This window comes from Rhynchophorus ferrugineus, unplaced genomic scaffold (assembly GCF_030347505.1).
Source record: "Rhynchophorus ferrugineus isolate W39M unplaced genomic scaffold, kcgeb_rfMv2 rfM580, whole genome shotgun sequence".
Taxonomy (NCBI): domain Eukaryota; kingdom Metazoa; phylum Arthropoda; class Insecta; order Coleoptera; family Curculionidae; genus Rhynchophorus; species Rhynchophorus ferrugineus.
Window position 1 is genome coordinate 20,001 of NW_027473157.1, and position 15,390 is coordinate 35,390.

General features: G+C 41.9%; 3 non-coding genes across 3 annotated transcripts in view; all 3 read right to left on the minus strand.

Annotated features, from left to right (window-relative positions):
• LOC143206190 (large subunit ribosomal RNA) overlaps nucleotides 1-755 on the minus strand; it is a 4,098-nt gene extending 3,343 nt beyond the window's left edge. Inside the window, exon 1 of the ribosomal RNA XR_013008187.1 lies at nucleotides 1-755. This exon is cut by the window's left edge and continues 3,343 nt beyond it. This is a non-coding gene — a ribosomal RNA (large subunit ribosomal RNA).
• Nucleotides 756-1,174: 419 nt separating this feature from the next.
• Nucleotides 1,175-1,329, minus strand: LOC143206188 (5.8S ribosomal RNA). The gene has a single exon (XR_013008185.1). It is a non-coding gene; the product is annotated as a 5.8S ribosomal RNA (ribosomal RNA).
• Nucleotides 1,330-2,037: 708 nt separating this feature from the next.
• LOC143206189 (small subunit ribosomal RNA) lies at nucleotides 2,038-4,026 on the minus strand. The gene has a single exon (XR_013008186.1). It is a non-coding gene; the product is annotated as a small subunit ribosomal RNA (ribosomal RNA).
• Between the last annotated feature and the right edge of the window lie 11,364 nt (nucleotides 4,027-15,390).

The following is a 15,390-nucleotide window of genomic DNA, read 5'->3' on the forward strand; positions in this document are numbered from 1 at the left end:
CTGACGCGCTTGCGACGAGCCGAACGCTAACGAGTAGCGGCCTTAAACCATTCGGTATACCGTCGAGCGAGTCGACCGCGAACACGAGGGTCCGTAAACGAAAACGGCGCGAACCGCAGTCTACGGTCTCCACCTCGAGCCTTAAGCCGACGCCCAACGGATCGCGACGTCCTACAAGGAGAAAAGTGCACGCGTTCGTCGCCGGATCGACGTACGAAAGGCGCGCGCAACGCCGAAACGTCACGTGTCACGCGATCGCACGCCGCCTACTACGAGCCGCGAATGAATTTCTCCCTTCGACCTTTCGGGTTTCTCAGGTTTACCCCTAAACGGTTTCACGTACTCTTGAACTCTCTCTTCAAAGTGCTTTTCAACTTTCCCTCACGGTACTTGTTCGCTATCGGTCTCGTGGTTATATTTAGCCTTAGATGGAGTTTACCACCCGCTTAGGGCTGCACTCTCAAGCAACCCGACTCTAAGGAGAGATCCTCTCGCCGTCAGTCACGGTCGCTACGGGCCTGGCACCCTCTATGGGCTGTTGCCCCGTTCAAGATGGACTTGGACGCGCGACGTAACGTCGAGATAATGGACCCTCCCGAACACCACATTTCCCGGCGCCCGATGTCGGTCGCGGGATTCGGTGCTGGGCTAATCCCTGTTCGCTCGCAGCTACTAAGGGAATCCTAGTTAGTTTCTTTTCCTCCGCTTAGTAATATGCTTAAATTCAGCGGGTAGTCTCACCTGCTCTGAGGTCGCTAGTTTAATATGCGTGGCGCTCGTAATCATCATAATAATGAAGATTAGGAGCCAATACGAAATATAAAAGTTTAGAATGGAAAAGACGCGCCGTCGAAAAACGGTGTTTTCTCCCTCGTATTCGAGAGACAACGCACCTACGATCCGACGTCGATTAAAAACTAATTTTATCGGATACGACGATCGTATTAATGGTGCGCGCTACGTTTATCACAAAAACGTGCGAACGACCGTTTTAAACACGTCTCATCCCTTTCATATTCGTACGACCCGTACGAGAGAGTTAGGTCACACGTACGGGTCCGCTGTCACGTTTTAGAACGTCGCGATCGAATCGCGCTTATACGCTCAGCACGCTCAGACATTTCTCGTCGATCGCGAAGATCAAAGAAAATCCGAGCAGTCTTGAAATGAGATACGACCCTCAGCCAGGAGTGGTCCGGGTATGAGATCCCAGGACCGCAATGTGCGTTCGAAATGTCGATGTTCATGTGTCCTGCAGTTCACAAGTTGACGCGCAATTAGCTGCGTTCTTCATCGACCCACGAGCCAAGTGATCCACCGTTTAGGGTAATCTTTTTTTAAGTTAGGTTTTAAACGCATATCGAAACGTTTCTATTATAAGACGACGACGACGACGACGACGCGCGCTCACGTCATAGACAGCGCTTGCGCCCCTTTCGCAGCCGCCGTCGACTTTAAAACGCTCTTACGGTTTATTTTCGTCTTCTCCACTACACACAACGAGAGGAGCGGAGACAGACTACTCGAAATGGTGACGTTCGTTGTAAATTTTCGTCGTCTCACCTCGTACGACAACAAAAGAGCATACGCTGATCATAGTTTGGCAATATTTTCGTAAACTAAATCTCACCCTTTTGGAATGAAACAAACGAAGGGTGATAAGATTTTCGTAAACTAATCACATTACCGATCATCGTATATGTTCGTCGATATGAGGATCGAAACGTCGATTAGAAATATAATTGGCAAAATCGTTTTATTTTGCGCTCGATTTGTCCATTTATAACGAAATCCGTCGTAGGCCGACGATTATTACTCGTCGTCCTATATAACAACATCTTCATCGTATATATCTCCGCTTTCGGGCGTACATCTTTTAAAACCATATATTATAGGTACCCGAAAACAGCTACGTTGACGACGTCGAAATTCGATCGGAACTTCCGAACTTCGTAGATGGCTCTTTAACGTTCGACAATGATTTTTACAGACTTGTACGTTTACCTATTATATATATATAGGCATAACAACACACTGTAATGATCCTTCCGCAGGTTCACCTACGGAAACCTTGTTACGACTTTTACTTCCTCTAAATGATCAAGTTTGGTCATCTTTTCCTACACATCGACGACGCCGAAACGCCATCGCGTGTCGATCCGAAGACCTCACTAAATCATTCAATCGGTAGTAGCGACGGGCGGTGTGTACAAAGGGCAGGGACGTAATCAACGCGAGCTTATGACTCGCGCTTACTGGGAATTCCTCGTTCATGGGGAACAATTGCAAGCCCCAATCCCTAGCACGAAGGAGGTTCAGCGGGTTACCCGGGCCGCTCGGCCAGGGAAGACACGCTGATTCCTTCAGTGTAGCGCGCGTGCGGCCCAGAACATCTAAGGGCATCACAGACCTGTTATTGCTCAATCTCGTGCGGCTAGAAGCCGCCTGTCCCTCTAAGAAGAATAGTTTGTACGCCGACAGTAAAAACCGCGCACGAACCGCGAAACCCGAAAGCAACGCGGCCGGCGGGCCTTTAGGATGTCAAAAAGCGCCTAGTTAGCAGGCTAGAGTCTCGTTCGTTATCGGAATTAACCAGACAAATCGCTCCACCAACTAAGAACGGCCATGCACCACCACCCACCGAATCAAGAAAGAGCTCTCAATCTGTCAATCCTTCCGGTGTCCGGGCCTGGTGAGGTTTCCCGTGTTGAGTCAAATTAAGCCGCAGGCTCCACTCCTGGTGGTGCCCTTCCGTCAATTCCTTTAAGTTTCAGCTTTGCAACCATACTTCCCCCGGAACCCAAAAGCTTTGGTTTCCCGGAAGCTGCCCGTCGAGTCATATTAGGGAACGTCGACGGATCGCTAGCTGGCATCGTTTAAGGTTAGAACTAGGGCGGTATCTGATCGCCTTCGAACCTCTAACTTTCGTTCTTGATCAATGAAAGCGTTTTTGGCAAATGCTTTCGCTTCTGTTCGTCTTGCGACGATCCAAGAATTTCACCTCTAACGTCGCAATACGAATGCCCCCATCCGTTCCTATTAATCATTACCTCGGGGTTCCGAAAACCAACAAAATAGAACCGAGGTCCTATTCCATTATTCCATGCATACAGTATTCAGGCGAAATTTTAGCCTGCTTTGAGCACTCTAATTTGTTCAAAGTAAACGTGCCGGCCCACCTCGACACTCAGTAAAGAGCACCGCGGCAGGATTGAGTTGGGCCGTCGTAACCACGACGCGCACAACACGCACGCCGAAACGCACGCGCGACGGCGACGCGACACGACTAAGCCCACCGGCAGGACGTCTCGCGAAAAACACGCCAGTTAACACCGCGAACGATGAACCGGCGGCGCGAGACACAAATTCGACTACGAGCTTTTTAACCGCAACAACTTTAATATACGCTATTGGAGCTGGAATTACCGCGGCTGCTGGCACCAGACTGGCCCTCCAATTGATCCTCGTTAAAGGGTTTAGAGTGTACTCATTCCGATTACGGGGCCTCGGATGAGTCCCGTATCGTTATTTTTCGTCACTACCTCCCCGTGCCGGGAGTGGGTAATTTGCGCGCCTGCTGCCTTCCTTGGATGTGGTAGCCGTTTCTCAGGCTCCCTCTCCGGAATCGAACCCTGATTCCCCGTTACCCGTTACGACCATGGTAGGCGCAGAACCTACCATCGACAGTTGATAAGGCAGACATTTGAAAGATGTGTCGCCGGTGCGAGACCGTGCGATCAGCTTAAAGTTATTCAGAGTCACCAAGTTGTACGATGACGAGCGCGAACCCGAAACCGATTGGTTTTGATCTAATAAAAGCACTCCTTCCATCTCTGGTCGGAGCTCTGTTTGCATGTATTAGCTCTAGAATTACCACAGTTATCCAAGTAATTGTGGGTACGATCTAAGGAACCATAACTGATTTAATGAGCCTTTCGCGGTTTCACCTTAATTCGGTATGTACTGAGACATGCATGGCTTAATCTTTGAGACAAGCATATGACTACTGGCAGGATCAACCAGGGAACTGTTCTTATTATTTTATCGACACGAAGCAGATAAAACAAATACAGACACAGTTTATTTTATAAGTTTGACTTATAAAGAAACGTGTGCGTAAGACGACGATATATAATATATATCGACGACTAATAAAAAGGAGGTGCATGATAGCGCGCCTAGACGACGGAAAAACCGGTCCGAGGCGCCACGCTCTTACATTTTAATATTAGTTGTCTAATAAAACAAAACGATATCATCATCTTAGACACATCTTTTGTTTTTTTTATACACAACCGATCGACTAGGCACCCAATTATCTCGATTATCGACGACGATCGTCGACTACGTCGAAAATTGGATGCCGCAAAATATCGTTCGGCGTTTATAAGACCTCGAAAAACATTCTCTCCGAACCCTTCGCTAGATAGAAATATATAAAGCGACAAGGAAACCTCGTACGAGAAACGTTTCGTGATTTTTTATTTTATTCTCGCTCGGAGAGCAGAGAGCTATCGCAAAATGTGTTGCTGTTTTATGAACGTTCCGATGAAAAACCGATACGTCCATAAAAATAATAATTCCAATCGCATATGAATCGTGGATCATCTTCTTCTAACGAAGCCGAATGTTCCCGCCGAATTCGCGATCTCGCAGTGATACCGTCGTCGTCGTCGTACGCTTCCCGATATATCGAAAAAAACCGACCAGGAAGAACAACGAAACGACGATACAAAATCGCGAGAGCGTTACGAATATATAATAACACGACGAAATACGCTTTTTATTTAGATAAATAAAAAAATACGGTTCGGATCTTATATATTAACATATAATATGTAATACCACCTTCGCTGATCAAAAGCCACTCGGTAAAAGTGTCACAGCGCCGGTCGACCCGACCCGTCGTATCCGTCTCTCGTATCGCCCCACGTAGAAGCGCACACGATTTAAGCGCGGGTCTCTCGCCAGCTATCGGAAATGTATGGGTGTTTTAGAACAGATCGTTTATACGGACGTTGCGCAAATTTTTCGTTTTTACGTCTGCCCGTTCTCGTTATTATCGGAATGTTCCGATGAATAAACTTTAGCTTTAGACAACGTGAACTTCTAAAGCAATAATTTTAACCTCTCGTGTTAATACGTCCTCAGGCCGTTTCTAGACTGCCGATCACGTTCTTTAAAAGTCGGAAAATTCCGATCCATAAAATTATGCTAGTAGAATGTAAAGATCCTTCATAGGATGGATACTGTCACATATCGATACGGCGATCGGAGTAAAACTGTTCTCACGTATTTCAGGACATTTTAGGTTGTTACGTCGGCCCGTTCGTTATTATCGGTATATACCTATGAATAAATGTTTTGCTTGTAGAACGTAAGATTCCAAAAGAATGATTCGCCGAAACGATGGTGCACCCTTACGATCGGATATTTGCCGCTTATTGGCCATTTTCTATAATTCATCCGTTAGATATCGTTTATCGACTACGGATAAGGTTTTCCGATATCAGAATGTTCCTAAGGATGATTCGAAAGTGATTTGAACGAAGAATTTGATAGAATGAATCCTTTATTTATCCATTGAGTACAGGGTACGGAGTGTCTGCGGGGTCAGCTAATATATTATATTTCTCTCTCGACGTAATGGTAACTCGAAGTCCGAACCGCGCTCATGAAGCTCGGTTTCAATCCAATCCATGTTGGTCGGTTCCTCGAGAGGAACGCCGTATCTTCGCGGTCGACCGCCTAATGAATCAGGTGGTAAAAGTCCAAGCCCAGCGCGGCAACGGCAGGCGCGTTCAACGTTTTAACTGCCAATTCTACGGTCATTCATCGGCCAACTGTAAAGCCACTCCGGCCTACGTCAAGTCCCAAAGACAGAAATTCCCCGCCGAAATGCACCAACTGTTGAGAACCATACACCGCAAATTACTCGGGATGCAAGTGCCGACCTACTCCAAAAACAACCAAACCCAAAAGACCAATTCCTCCCCCCACTCATGTACGGGGAACTCAAGATAACAGTCGTCTGGCTGGTCTGGATTCCACTAGAACACGAACCCGATCTCCATTGGCGAAATACTCTTCGGAACATATTCAGATGACCAAGGAGATTTTCAGGCCATTTTCAACGCCATCAACCACACAGCTATTGGAAGAATTACTATCGGCCGGGATAATAGATGAGTTGGAACTTGGGCTTATTGCTCCAAGCGAACCAACTCACTACTCCTCCAATCGACCGACAATAATTGACTTTTTTATCTATCAAAATTCGAATCAAGCCTCTGACCTGCAAGTACTCCAAGATATCGATTCTGACCACAGGCCTATCCTCCTCACCCACCATCAGCGATTTTCCACTGAGTTCCACTGTCCCCAAGCAAGGTCAACCTAGTAAACGAAAAAAAAAGTATCTTCTCTTTGACGATCCTCATTATATTAGGACGATAGTTCCATTCTAAATTCTTGATTAATTACAGTTCCTATTTGTTCATTTCGAGACGTTCCCGTGATTAATACTTATCGTGTAGAAATTAGCCACAATCCACAATTAGCCACAGTTAGGAAAAATAAATTAATTATCATATAGTCATAAACGTAATAAAAATGAATACACATATTTTCGAAGTCACTCCAGAAATACTTTACCTTATTTTTAAATAACAATCTCGGGCCGTACCATTTTTACAAAACTTATTCTATATACTTACTATATAACAGATTATAATGATATAATATAATTCAATACAATAACTACAATATATATATATATATCTGAAAATTCTGTTTTTATAAAATGTCAGCTACTGTTTAACATTTCATTTTTTAAAATGTATATCCAATTGTGGTTCTGAAAAGAACCGATTTTGCAGGTAAGTAGTATATTGAAACACACATAGGTATGTGAATTAATTTACTTAGAACTGGTATATTTGGTGACTGCTTTGGTACCTTCGCTAACGGCGTGCTTAGCCAACTCACCGGGTAACAATAACCTAACGGCGGTTTGGATTTCTCTGCTCGTGATCGTTGATCTCTTATTGTAATGGGCGAGACGCGACGCTTCGGCGGCTATCCTTTCGAATATATCGTTCACGAAAGAATTCATGATCGACATGGCCTTGCTGGAGATACCCGTATCGGGATGAACCTGCTTTAAAACTTTGTATATGTAAATCGCATAGCTTTCCTTCCTCCTGCGCTTCTTTTTCTTGTCGCTCTTAGAGATATTTTTCTGGGCTTTTCCGGCTTTCTTGGCCGCCTTACCGCTTGTCTTCGGTGGCATTTCGAAATAAAAATCCCGACGTCTCACGTACCTCAAAGAGTACTTAACTAAAAAAATGCCTTTAATTCTAGAACTTATAACATTCGAAGGAACACTTCTAAGCCCCGCCCATAGCCCGAGTTAGAGTCTGATTGGTCGCGTATGATATAACGAGTTTGGCTCGCGGACAAAATTCCAGGCCGATCTGTAAGAAATTTCCAGTACCGTTTTTGATTTAAAGGTGAGCAGTATCTAACAACGATCGAGATTAACATGTCCGGACGTGGTAAAGGCGGAAAAGTGAAGGGAAAGGCGAAGTCTCGTTCCAATCGTGCGGGATTACAATTTCCTGTCGGTCGTATTCACCGACTTCTAAGGAAAGGAAATTATGCCGAACGCGTAGGGGCCGGTGCTCCCGTTTACTTAGCTGCCGTAATGGAATATCTGGCGGCCGAAGTTCTCGAGTTGGCGGGTAACGCCGCTAGAGACAACAAGAAAACAAGGATTATCCCTAGGCATTTACAATTGGCCATCAGAAACGACGAGGAATTGAATAAACTGTTATCTGGCGTTACTATTGCCCAGGGCGGCGTCTTGCCTAACATTCAAGCAGTATTATTGCCTAAAAAGACAGACAGCAAAACCAAATAGATAACGCAAACCGTTTAAAGTTTTGCATACGCCCTTTAATATCGGTCCTTTTCAGGGCCAACAAAATCGTATAAAAAAGAAGTTAGAATACGCGTTCTTATTAAAGAATAAATATTAACTAGAAAATTTATAAATAATCTGATCTGTACTGAATATTCCTTTATTACTGTTTTAGAGTATCGATCGATCGGTTCCCTAATTAGTTACGGCTCTATCTAGAAAATAATCATTTAAGTAATAATAAGATAATAAATAAATTATATAAATATTCTTTCTTTTATAAAGTTATATTGTGGTTCTGAAAAGAACCGTTTTTTTTTCTATTAAAAAAATACGGTCTTGGACGAACGTATTTTTTAGGGAAGTCGTAGCACGTCCAGGAGTGTCGGGATATTTGTAATTTTCAACTCCGTGTCTTCTTGATCTGACGATGAAATGTGTCGCCTGTTTAATATATCGTCATACGTAGTAGAAATAGTTTTATTTCTTTTTCTTTGGTGATACTGGTTTTTTAGTTTTCGCACCTTCACCAGCGGCAACACGAACAGTTGAGGTCGTCGTCTTAGCACTTTTCGGTTTAGGCGCCTTGGGCTTTTTCGTAGGTCCGGCTTTATTAGATTTTTTCGCTTTGGAAGGCGATTTCGGGGATCTTGCGGCCGTGTTGCTTTTTGCTGCTTTCGAAGATGAACTATTAGCGGCGGCATTGGAAGCGGACGTAGTCGTGGCGGCGGTAGATTTCTTTCCTGTTTTCTTTTCGACGGCTTTTTTGGCAGAAGCTTTTTTCTCGGCCAAAGTTGCAGATTCACCTTTCTTACTTTTAGCTGTGGTTTTCTTAGTTGAGGCGGAGGCGGCGGTCGTCTTTTTTTCCGTTTTCTCTGAGGTTTTTTTGGCAGACGCTTTTTTACCACCGGCTGTCGTAGCTGTCGCGGCACCTCCTACTGGTTTTCGTTTATTTTTCTGTCCGGTTTTGGCAGTGGCCGTTTTTCTTTTCTTCGTACCTGCGGCTGTCGTACCTCCTGCTTTACGTGCCGAAGCCGCTAATTTAAATGATCCGGAAGCTCCTTTGCCCTTCGTTTGTACCAAAACACCCGAAGCGATCCACGTCTTTATATATTTCTTTATAAAGGGCGATAATTTGTCAGCATCCACTTTGTAATTGGCCGCTATGTATTTTTTAATAGCTCTGAAGGAAGTTCCGCCTTTCTCTTTCAATCCTTTAATTGCACTCGTTACCATATCAGCGATCGGAGGATGACTAACTTTCGATTTAGAACTCTTCGCCTTGCTCGAAGTGGATTTTTCTTTCTTCCCTCCTGCAGACGAACCTGCGCTACCGGCTGTAGCTGATGCGGCTCCCGTAGCCGACACCGAAGATGAATTCGACCCGGCCGGTGTGCCTGTTGACGATGCGTTAACAACGGCGGCGGAATTTCCTCCACTCCCTTGATTCGACGAAGGAGAAACCGCTTGTCCGCTAATATCGACGTCCGACATTCTGATATAATTTCTTAATTTTCTTATAAGAACGTTCTAATCACGATTCGTTTGACAAAGTTACGTACGTGCGTATGCTTCTCGTTCGCGTATTTTAACTGTCTGGCGGTCGCTCTCATTTAATGCGTACCCTATATGATATGAGCCGAACGGAGGACTGAACGGTCGAGCGCGAACGACGTTCCATATTCCGGCTTCGTCGAAACGTTCATCGAGCTTGGAACCGTTTACTTATTTCTCATATTAAATACATAAATCCTTTAGAATATCATACGATTTATGTTCGAGGCGTTAAAAGATAAAACGTAGTAGAAGTAGCAAACTTTACCAATAAATTTTACGTTGACTATCGTCTTAGAAGGAAGCACAAAATCAAGCGTTGCTCTCGATTCCGTCGAAACTACCAATTTACATTCGAGTTATAGACTTTCGGTTATAACTATGAAAATATATCTTTTCAAATCTACGTCCCCCGATATATCGTCTTTTGATATAAATGCAATTCCGTACAGATCTAATGCTATTATTGGAGAAACGAGACATATTATTCCTAATTGATGCGGTACAGATTGTTCGTTGTCCAAAACGAATCTATATCGAAACGTACCGTTGTCGAATTAACTGTAAGAAAACAATGACATGAAAATTAACCGATCCTATACTAATATACTTCTTATTTAACGGTTTCTTAACACCATCCGAACTCTGGGTTACAATCGAACGTATCGGGTGAGCAACGATATCGAGACGTCTATAAGAATATCGTGTCAAACCCTTCTGTATCGATACAATGCTCATATATATTATAGTATATTTTGCTTCTTTAGTTGAAATCTGTTTTCATAAATAGTTATCTAAAGTCAATAAATACATGGAACGCGATCTCCATACATACGTGCGTAGAACTACCGTACCTTCTTTGAAATCTTAAGGATTCTCCAAGCTCATCGACGCGAAGTTTATCTCGGAGTATTTTCTCTCTAAAGGAAAACTATATTAAAGCTTCAACGAAGATTCGGTATTCGATTGTTCACCATCATTTACATTCTTGTCATTAACCTAACATTTATTATGAAATCTTATTTTAAACTTTATCTATCTTTTTATATTACGATCGTCTATTATAATGCAGTATATTTGTTACTTTACAAGTAAATCTTAGATGAAAGGAGCAGATATTTAATAAAATTTAACGTCATCTTAGTCCATTTTCGAATAATAAATTTCTTTTTTTATGCTAGTAAATTTGTGGCTCTGAAAAGAACCGTTGTTTTCTTTAGTTGAATAGATACGTTGTTCTGTTTTAATTGGTCAGCATATATAATACTTTATTTAACCGCCAAATCCGTATAGGGTTCGTCCTTGGCGTTTGAGGGCGTATACTACATCCATGGCAGTAACGGTTTTCCTTTTGGCGTGTTCGGTATAAGTGACGGCGTCTCTGATAACGTTTTCCAAAAATACTTTTAATACACCTCTGGTTTCTTCATAAATTAGACCGGATATACGTTTAACTCCACCCCGCCTAGCCAATCTTCTGATGGCGGGTTTCGTAATACCTTGGATATTATCACGAAGCACTTTACGATGCCGCTTAGCGCCTCCTTTTCCCAAACCTTTACCACCTTTACCTCTGCCCGTCATGATTTATTCAATTTAGTATTAAAAGAAAGCAAATTTATAATCGAATTGTGCAGCGTACACCTCGAATACTACGGGTAACTATTTCAATTTCAAATCCTACCATGGGTTTTGTTGAGTTCGAATCGGGTCCCGCCCACAGATGCTAGCCGGACCAATCAGAATATCTTCACACATTATTAAAAAGGGAGATTTCTTTGACACCTTCGATCAGTTTCCAAAAGTTCGTTGGTGCTTGCGCTTGTAATTCTTCCTACACGTTTGAAGTCAGACCCGTTTAGACGATGGCTCGTACCAAGCAAACTGCTCGAAAATCAACCGGAGGTAAGGCTCCCAGAAAACAATTGGCTACTAAAGCAGCCAGGAAAAGCGCTCCCGCTACCGGTGGTGTTAAAAAACCGCATCGTTACAGACCCGGTACGGTCGCTCTAAGAGAAATCCGACGCTATCAGAAGAGTACCGAATTATTGATTAGGAAATTGCCTTTCCAACGATTGGTTCGCGAAATCGCTCAGGATTTCAAGACCGATTTACGTTTCCAAAGTTCGGCAGTGATGGCTTTGCAAGAAGCTAGCGAGGCCTATTTGGTTGGTCTCTTTGAAGACACCAATTTGTGTGCGATCCATGCTAAACGAGTAACTATCATGCCTAAGGACATTCAATTAGCCAGACGCATTAGAGGCGAACGTGCATAAATGCTACGGCTGTCCTATATTAAGGTCGTTTTTTGTATTTATATGAAAAAAAAAGGTTCTTCTCAGAACCACCAACTTCTATTAGAAAAAAGAGACATTGATATTTTTTCCGTTTATATGACGCTTTAGTTATAATATTTGTGAATTGAATTTAGAATATTATGCTCACAAATATATTGTGAATATTGAGGAATCCTTAGTAATAAGGTGTGAACACCTGCTGGATTGACTTGAAGTTTATATCACGATAAGAAAGGGGTATCACATATACTGTTATTATGTTACCGTAAAGGAATGAATATATAAAATAAAATATTTTTTTCTGGATATTTTAACATTTTTATGAACGATTACTATATTTTAATTTATTTGACTTCGTATATATCCTATCTTCTTAACAATAGTTTATTTCTTTTTTTCTTCTTTAAACATTTTGGGGCTCTGAAAAGAGCCGTTTTCCACCCTTCATATTATTATGATCACCTTCAAAATAATATATTTCGTTTACTTAGAACTGGTATATTTAGTGACAGCTTTGGTACCTTCGCTAACGGCATGCTTAGCCAATTCACCGGGTAACAATAACCTAACGGCGGTTTGGATTTCTCTGCTCGTGATGGTCGATCTTTTATTGTAATGGGCGAGGCGCGACGCTTCGGCGGCTATCCTTTCGAATATATCGTTCACGAAAGAATTCATAATCGACATGGCCTTGCTGGAAATACCCGTATCGGGATGAACCTGCTTTGTATATGTAAATCGCGTAGCTTTCCTTCCTCCTACGCTTCTTTTTCTTATCGCTCTTAGAAATGTTTTTCTGGGCTTTTCCAGCCTTTTTTGCCGCTTTACCGCTTGTCTTCGGTGGCATTTTAAACGAATGAGATTCGCGACCTACCCATACAGCAAAAGATAAAAGACTAAACCGAAATATACCTATAGTCGTTTAATTATTTGATAAATGACGCTACACTTCTAAGCTCCGCCCATTCTTGGCGTTATGTCGTAGAAAGCTCTGATTGGTCGAGTAGGAAACGTACTAGTGTTTTGAGAAGTTGCCGAATAAAAGCTATTCGCTGGACAGTTCACTGCCAGTTGTTCATTCGTTGTCGAAAGGACGTGAGCGTTGTCGCCATTAGTTTTTCGGTTATTTTTAGTTTAAAAAAGTTAGCAATACAATGTCTGGACGTGGTAAGGGTGGAAAAGTGAAGGGAAAGGCGAAATCTCGTTCCAACCGAGCGGGATTACAATTTCCTGTTGGCCGTATTCACCGGCTTTTAAGGAAAGGAAATTATGCCGAACGCGTAGGGGCCGGTGCTCCCGTCTACTTAGCTGCCGTAATGGAATATTTGGCGGCCGAAGTTCTCGAGTTGGCAGGTAACGCCGCTAGAGACAACAAGAAAACAAGGATTATCCCTAGGCATTTACAATTGGCCATCAGAAATGACGAAGAACTGAACAAACTCCTCTCCGGTGTTACTATAGCCCAGGGCGGCGTTCTACCAAACATCCAGGCCGTATTGTTACCGAAAAAAACAGATAGTAAAACCAAATAAGTTACATGAGCCTTAGGGTTTTTGTGTCGTACAAAAACCTTTTAACTATCGGTCCTTTTCAGGACCACCAAAATAATAAAACAAAAAAAGAACTTAAAATTAAAACTCATATTATGACTTGCACTTACTAATTATTTAAAATATTCTAATAAACAGTTTAAGTACTTTAAAGATTGTTTTTTGGGTGTGTAAGATAAATTAAGAGACATTCCAATACCAATAATTATCGTTTTATTAAACAACAATTAAGTCGAAATAATATGAAGGATTTATTTCTAGCGGTTCTCCTTTAGTAAAATCGAACCGTATTATAACATCGCGCCTTGTATATAATCTATGTAATTAACGATGAATTTAAGGGGCGGTCTATTTATTAAGTATAGAGTTTTGGAATCCAAACCCTCAAATAATTAGGGCCAGTTATACTTAAATTATTATTTTAAATAAAATTATGATGATTGTAATGATTGAAAGATTATCCTTAAATCCTAATAGAGCTTCCGTTTTTTAAATATCGATAAATTTGTGGTTCTGAAAAGAACCGTTGTTTAATTTTTCTAAAATTAATTTTGAGGGTCACATTTCACGTTAGTTCGCGAATAAAATGTGACTTAACCTCCAAACCCGTATAATGTACGTCCTTGACGTTTCAAGGCGTATACTACATCCATTGCGGTAACGGTTTTTCTTTTGGCGTGTTCGGTATATGTAACGGCATCTCTGATGACGTTTTCCAAAAACACTTTTAAAACACCTCTGGTCTCTTCGTAAATCAGACCAGATATACGTTTTACGCCGCCTCGTCTAGCCAATCTTCTAATGGCGGGCTTCGTAATACCTTGGATATTATCACGAAGCACTTTACGATGCCGCTTGGCTCCTCCTTTTCCCAAACCTTTACCACCTTTACCTCTGCCGGTCATCTTTTATCGAACCTAATACAAAAAAAATAAATGATCTCGAATAAGTAGCGCGCTCACAACACGAGTGCTACGGACAACTGTTGTCGATTACATTCAATCAGCCCGGTTTTGTAGACTTAGGATTGAGTTCCGCCCACTGGCACAAAACGGACCAATCAGATTAGATAACATGTTATAAAAAGGACTCTCTGATTTTATGACCGAATCAGTCCGAAAGGGGTCGCCGTCGTTTGCGTTTGTTAATTTTTCTCATTACCTCTATTTTAAAAATATGGCTCGTACCAAGCAAACTGCGCGAAAATCAACAGGAGGTAAAGCTCCTAGGAAACAATTGGCTACCAAAGCGGCCAGGAAAAGCGCTCCAGCTACCGGTGGCGTTAAGAAACCACATCGCTACCGACCTGGGACGGTCGCTTTGCGGGAGATTCGTCGTTATCAAAAGAGCACCGAATTATTGATTAGGAAATTACCTTTTCAACGATTGGTTCGCGAAATCGCTCAAGATTTCAAGACCGATTTACGTTTTCAAAGTTCGGCGGTAATGGCTTTACAAGAGGCCAGCGAAGCTTATTTAGTTGGCCTTTTTGAGGATACTAATTTATGTGCGATACATGCAAAGCGAGTAACCATCATGCCCAAGGATATTCAGCTAGCCAGACGTATCAGAGGCGAACGTGCCTAAACTTTATTTTCTATCATTTATAATACTCTACTTATATTCGTATTTTGCAACAAAAAAAAAACGGTTCTTTTCAGAACCACCTAAATTTAATCAAAGAAAAAGAAGATAATTCAATTAATATTCTTTTATCGATATTTATATAAACCACTAAAAGAGTTATGGATTTTTATCTCAGAGTTATATTCGACTACATGTTAGTAATTAATAACAGTCGGTGTACTTATACGCATTGTTTTTAAAAACTAAAGAAAAAATAATGTAATCACTAATAACCAAAGAATAATAATATACTGTTGATAACAAAATTTGTATTTCAATATTGGATACTACAGCTGTATAATATATAAAATTAATTTTTTTAAGATTATTTCTTTTTTTATTTATCTAAATTGTGGCTCTGAAAAGAACCGTTTTCTCCTTTATGATATTCAAGGCTTATGGTTTACTTAGAACTGGTATATTTAGTGACGGCTTTGGTACC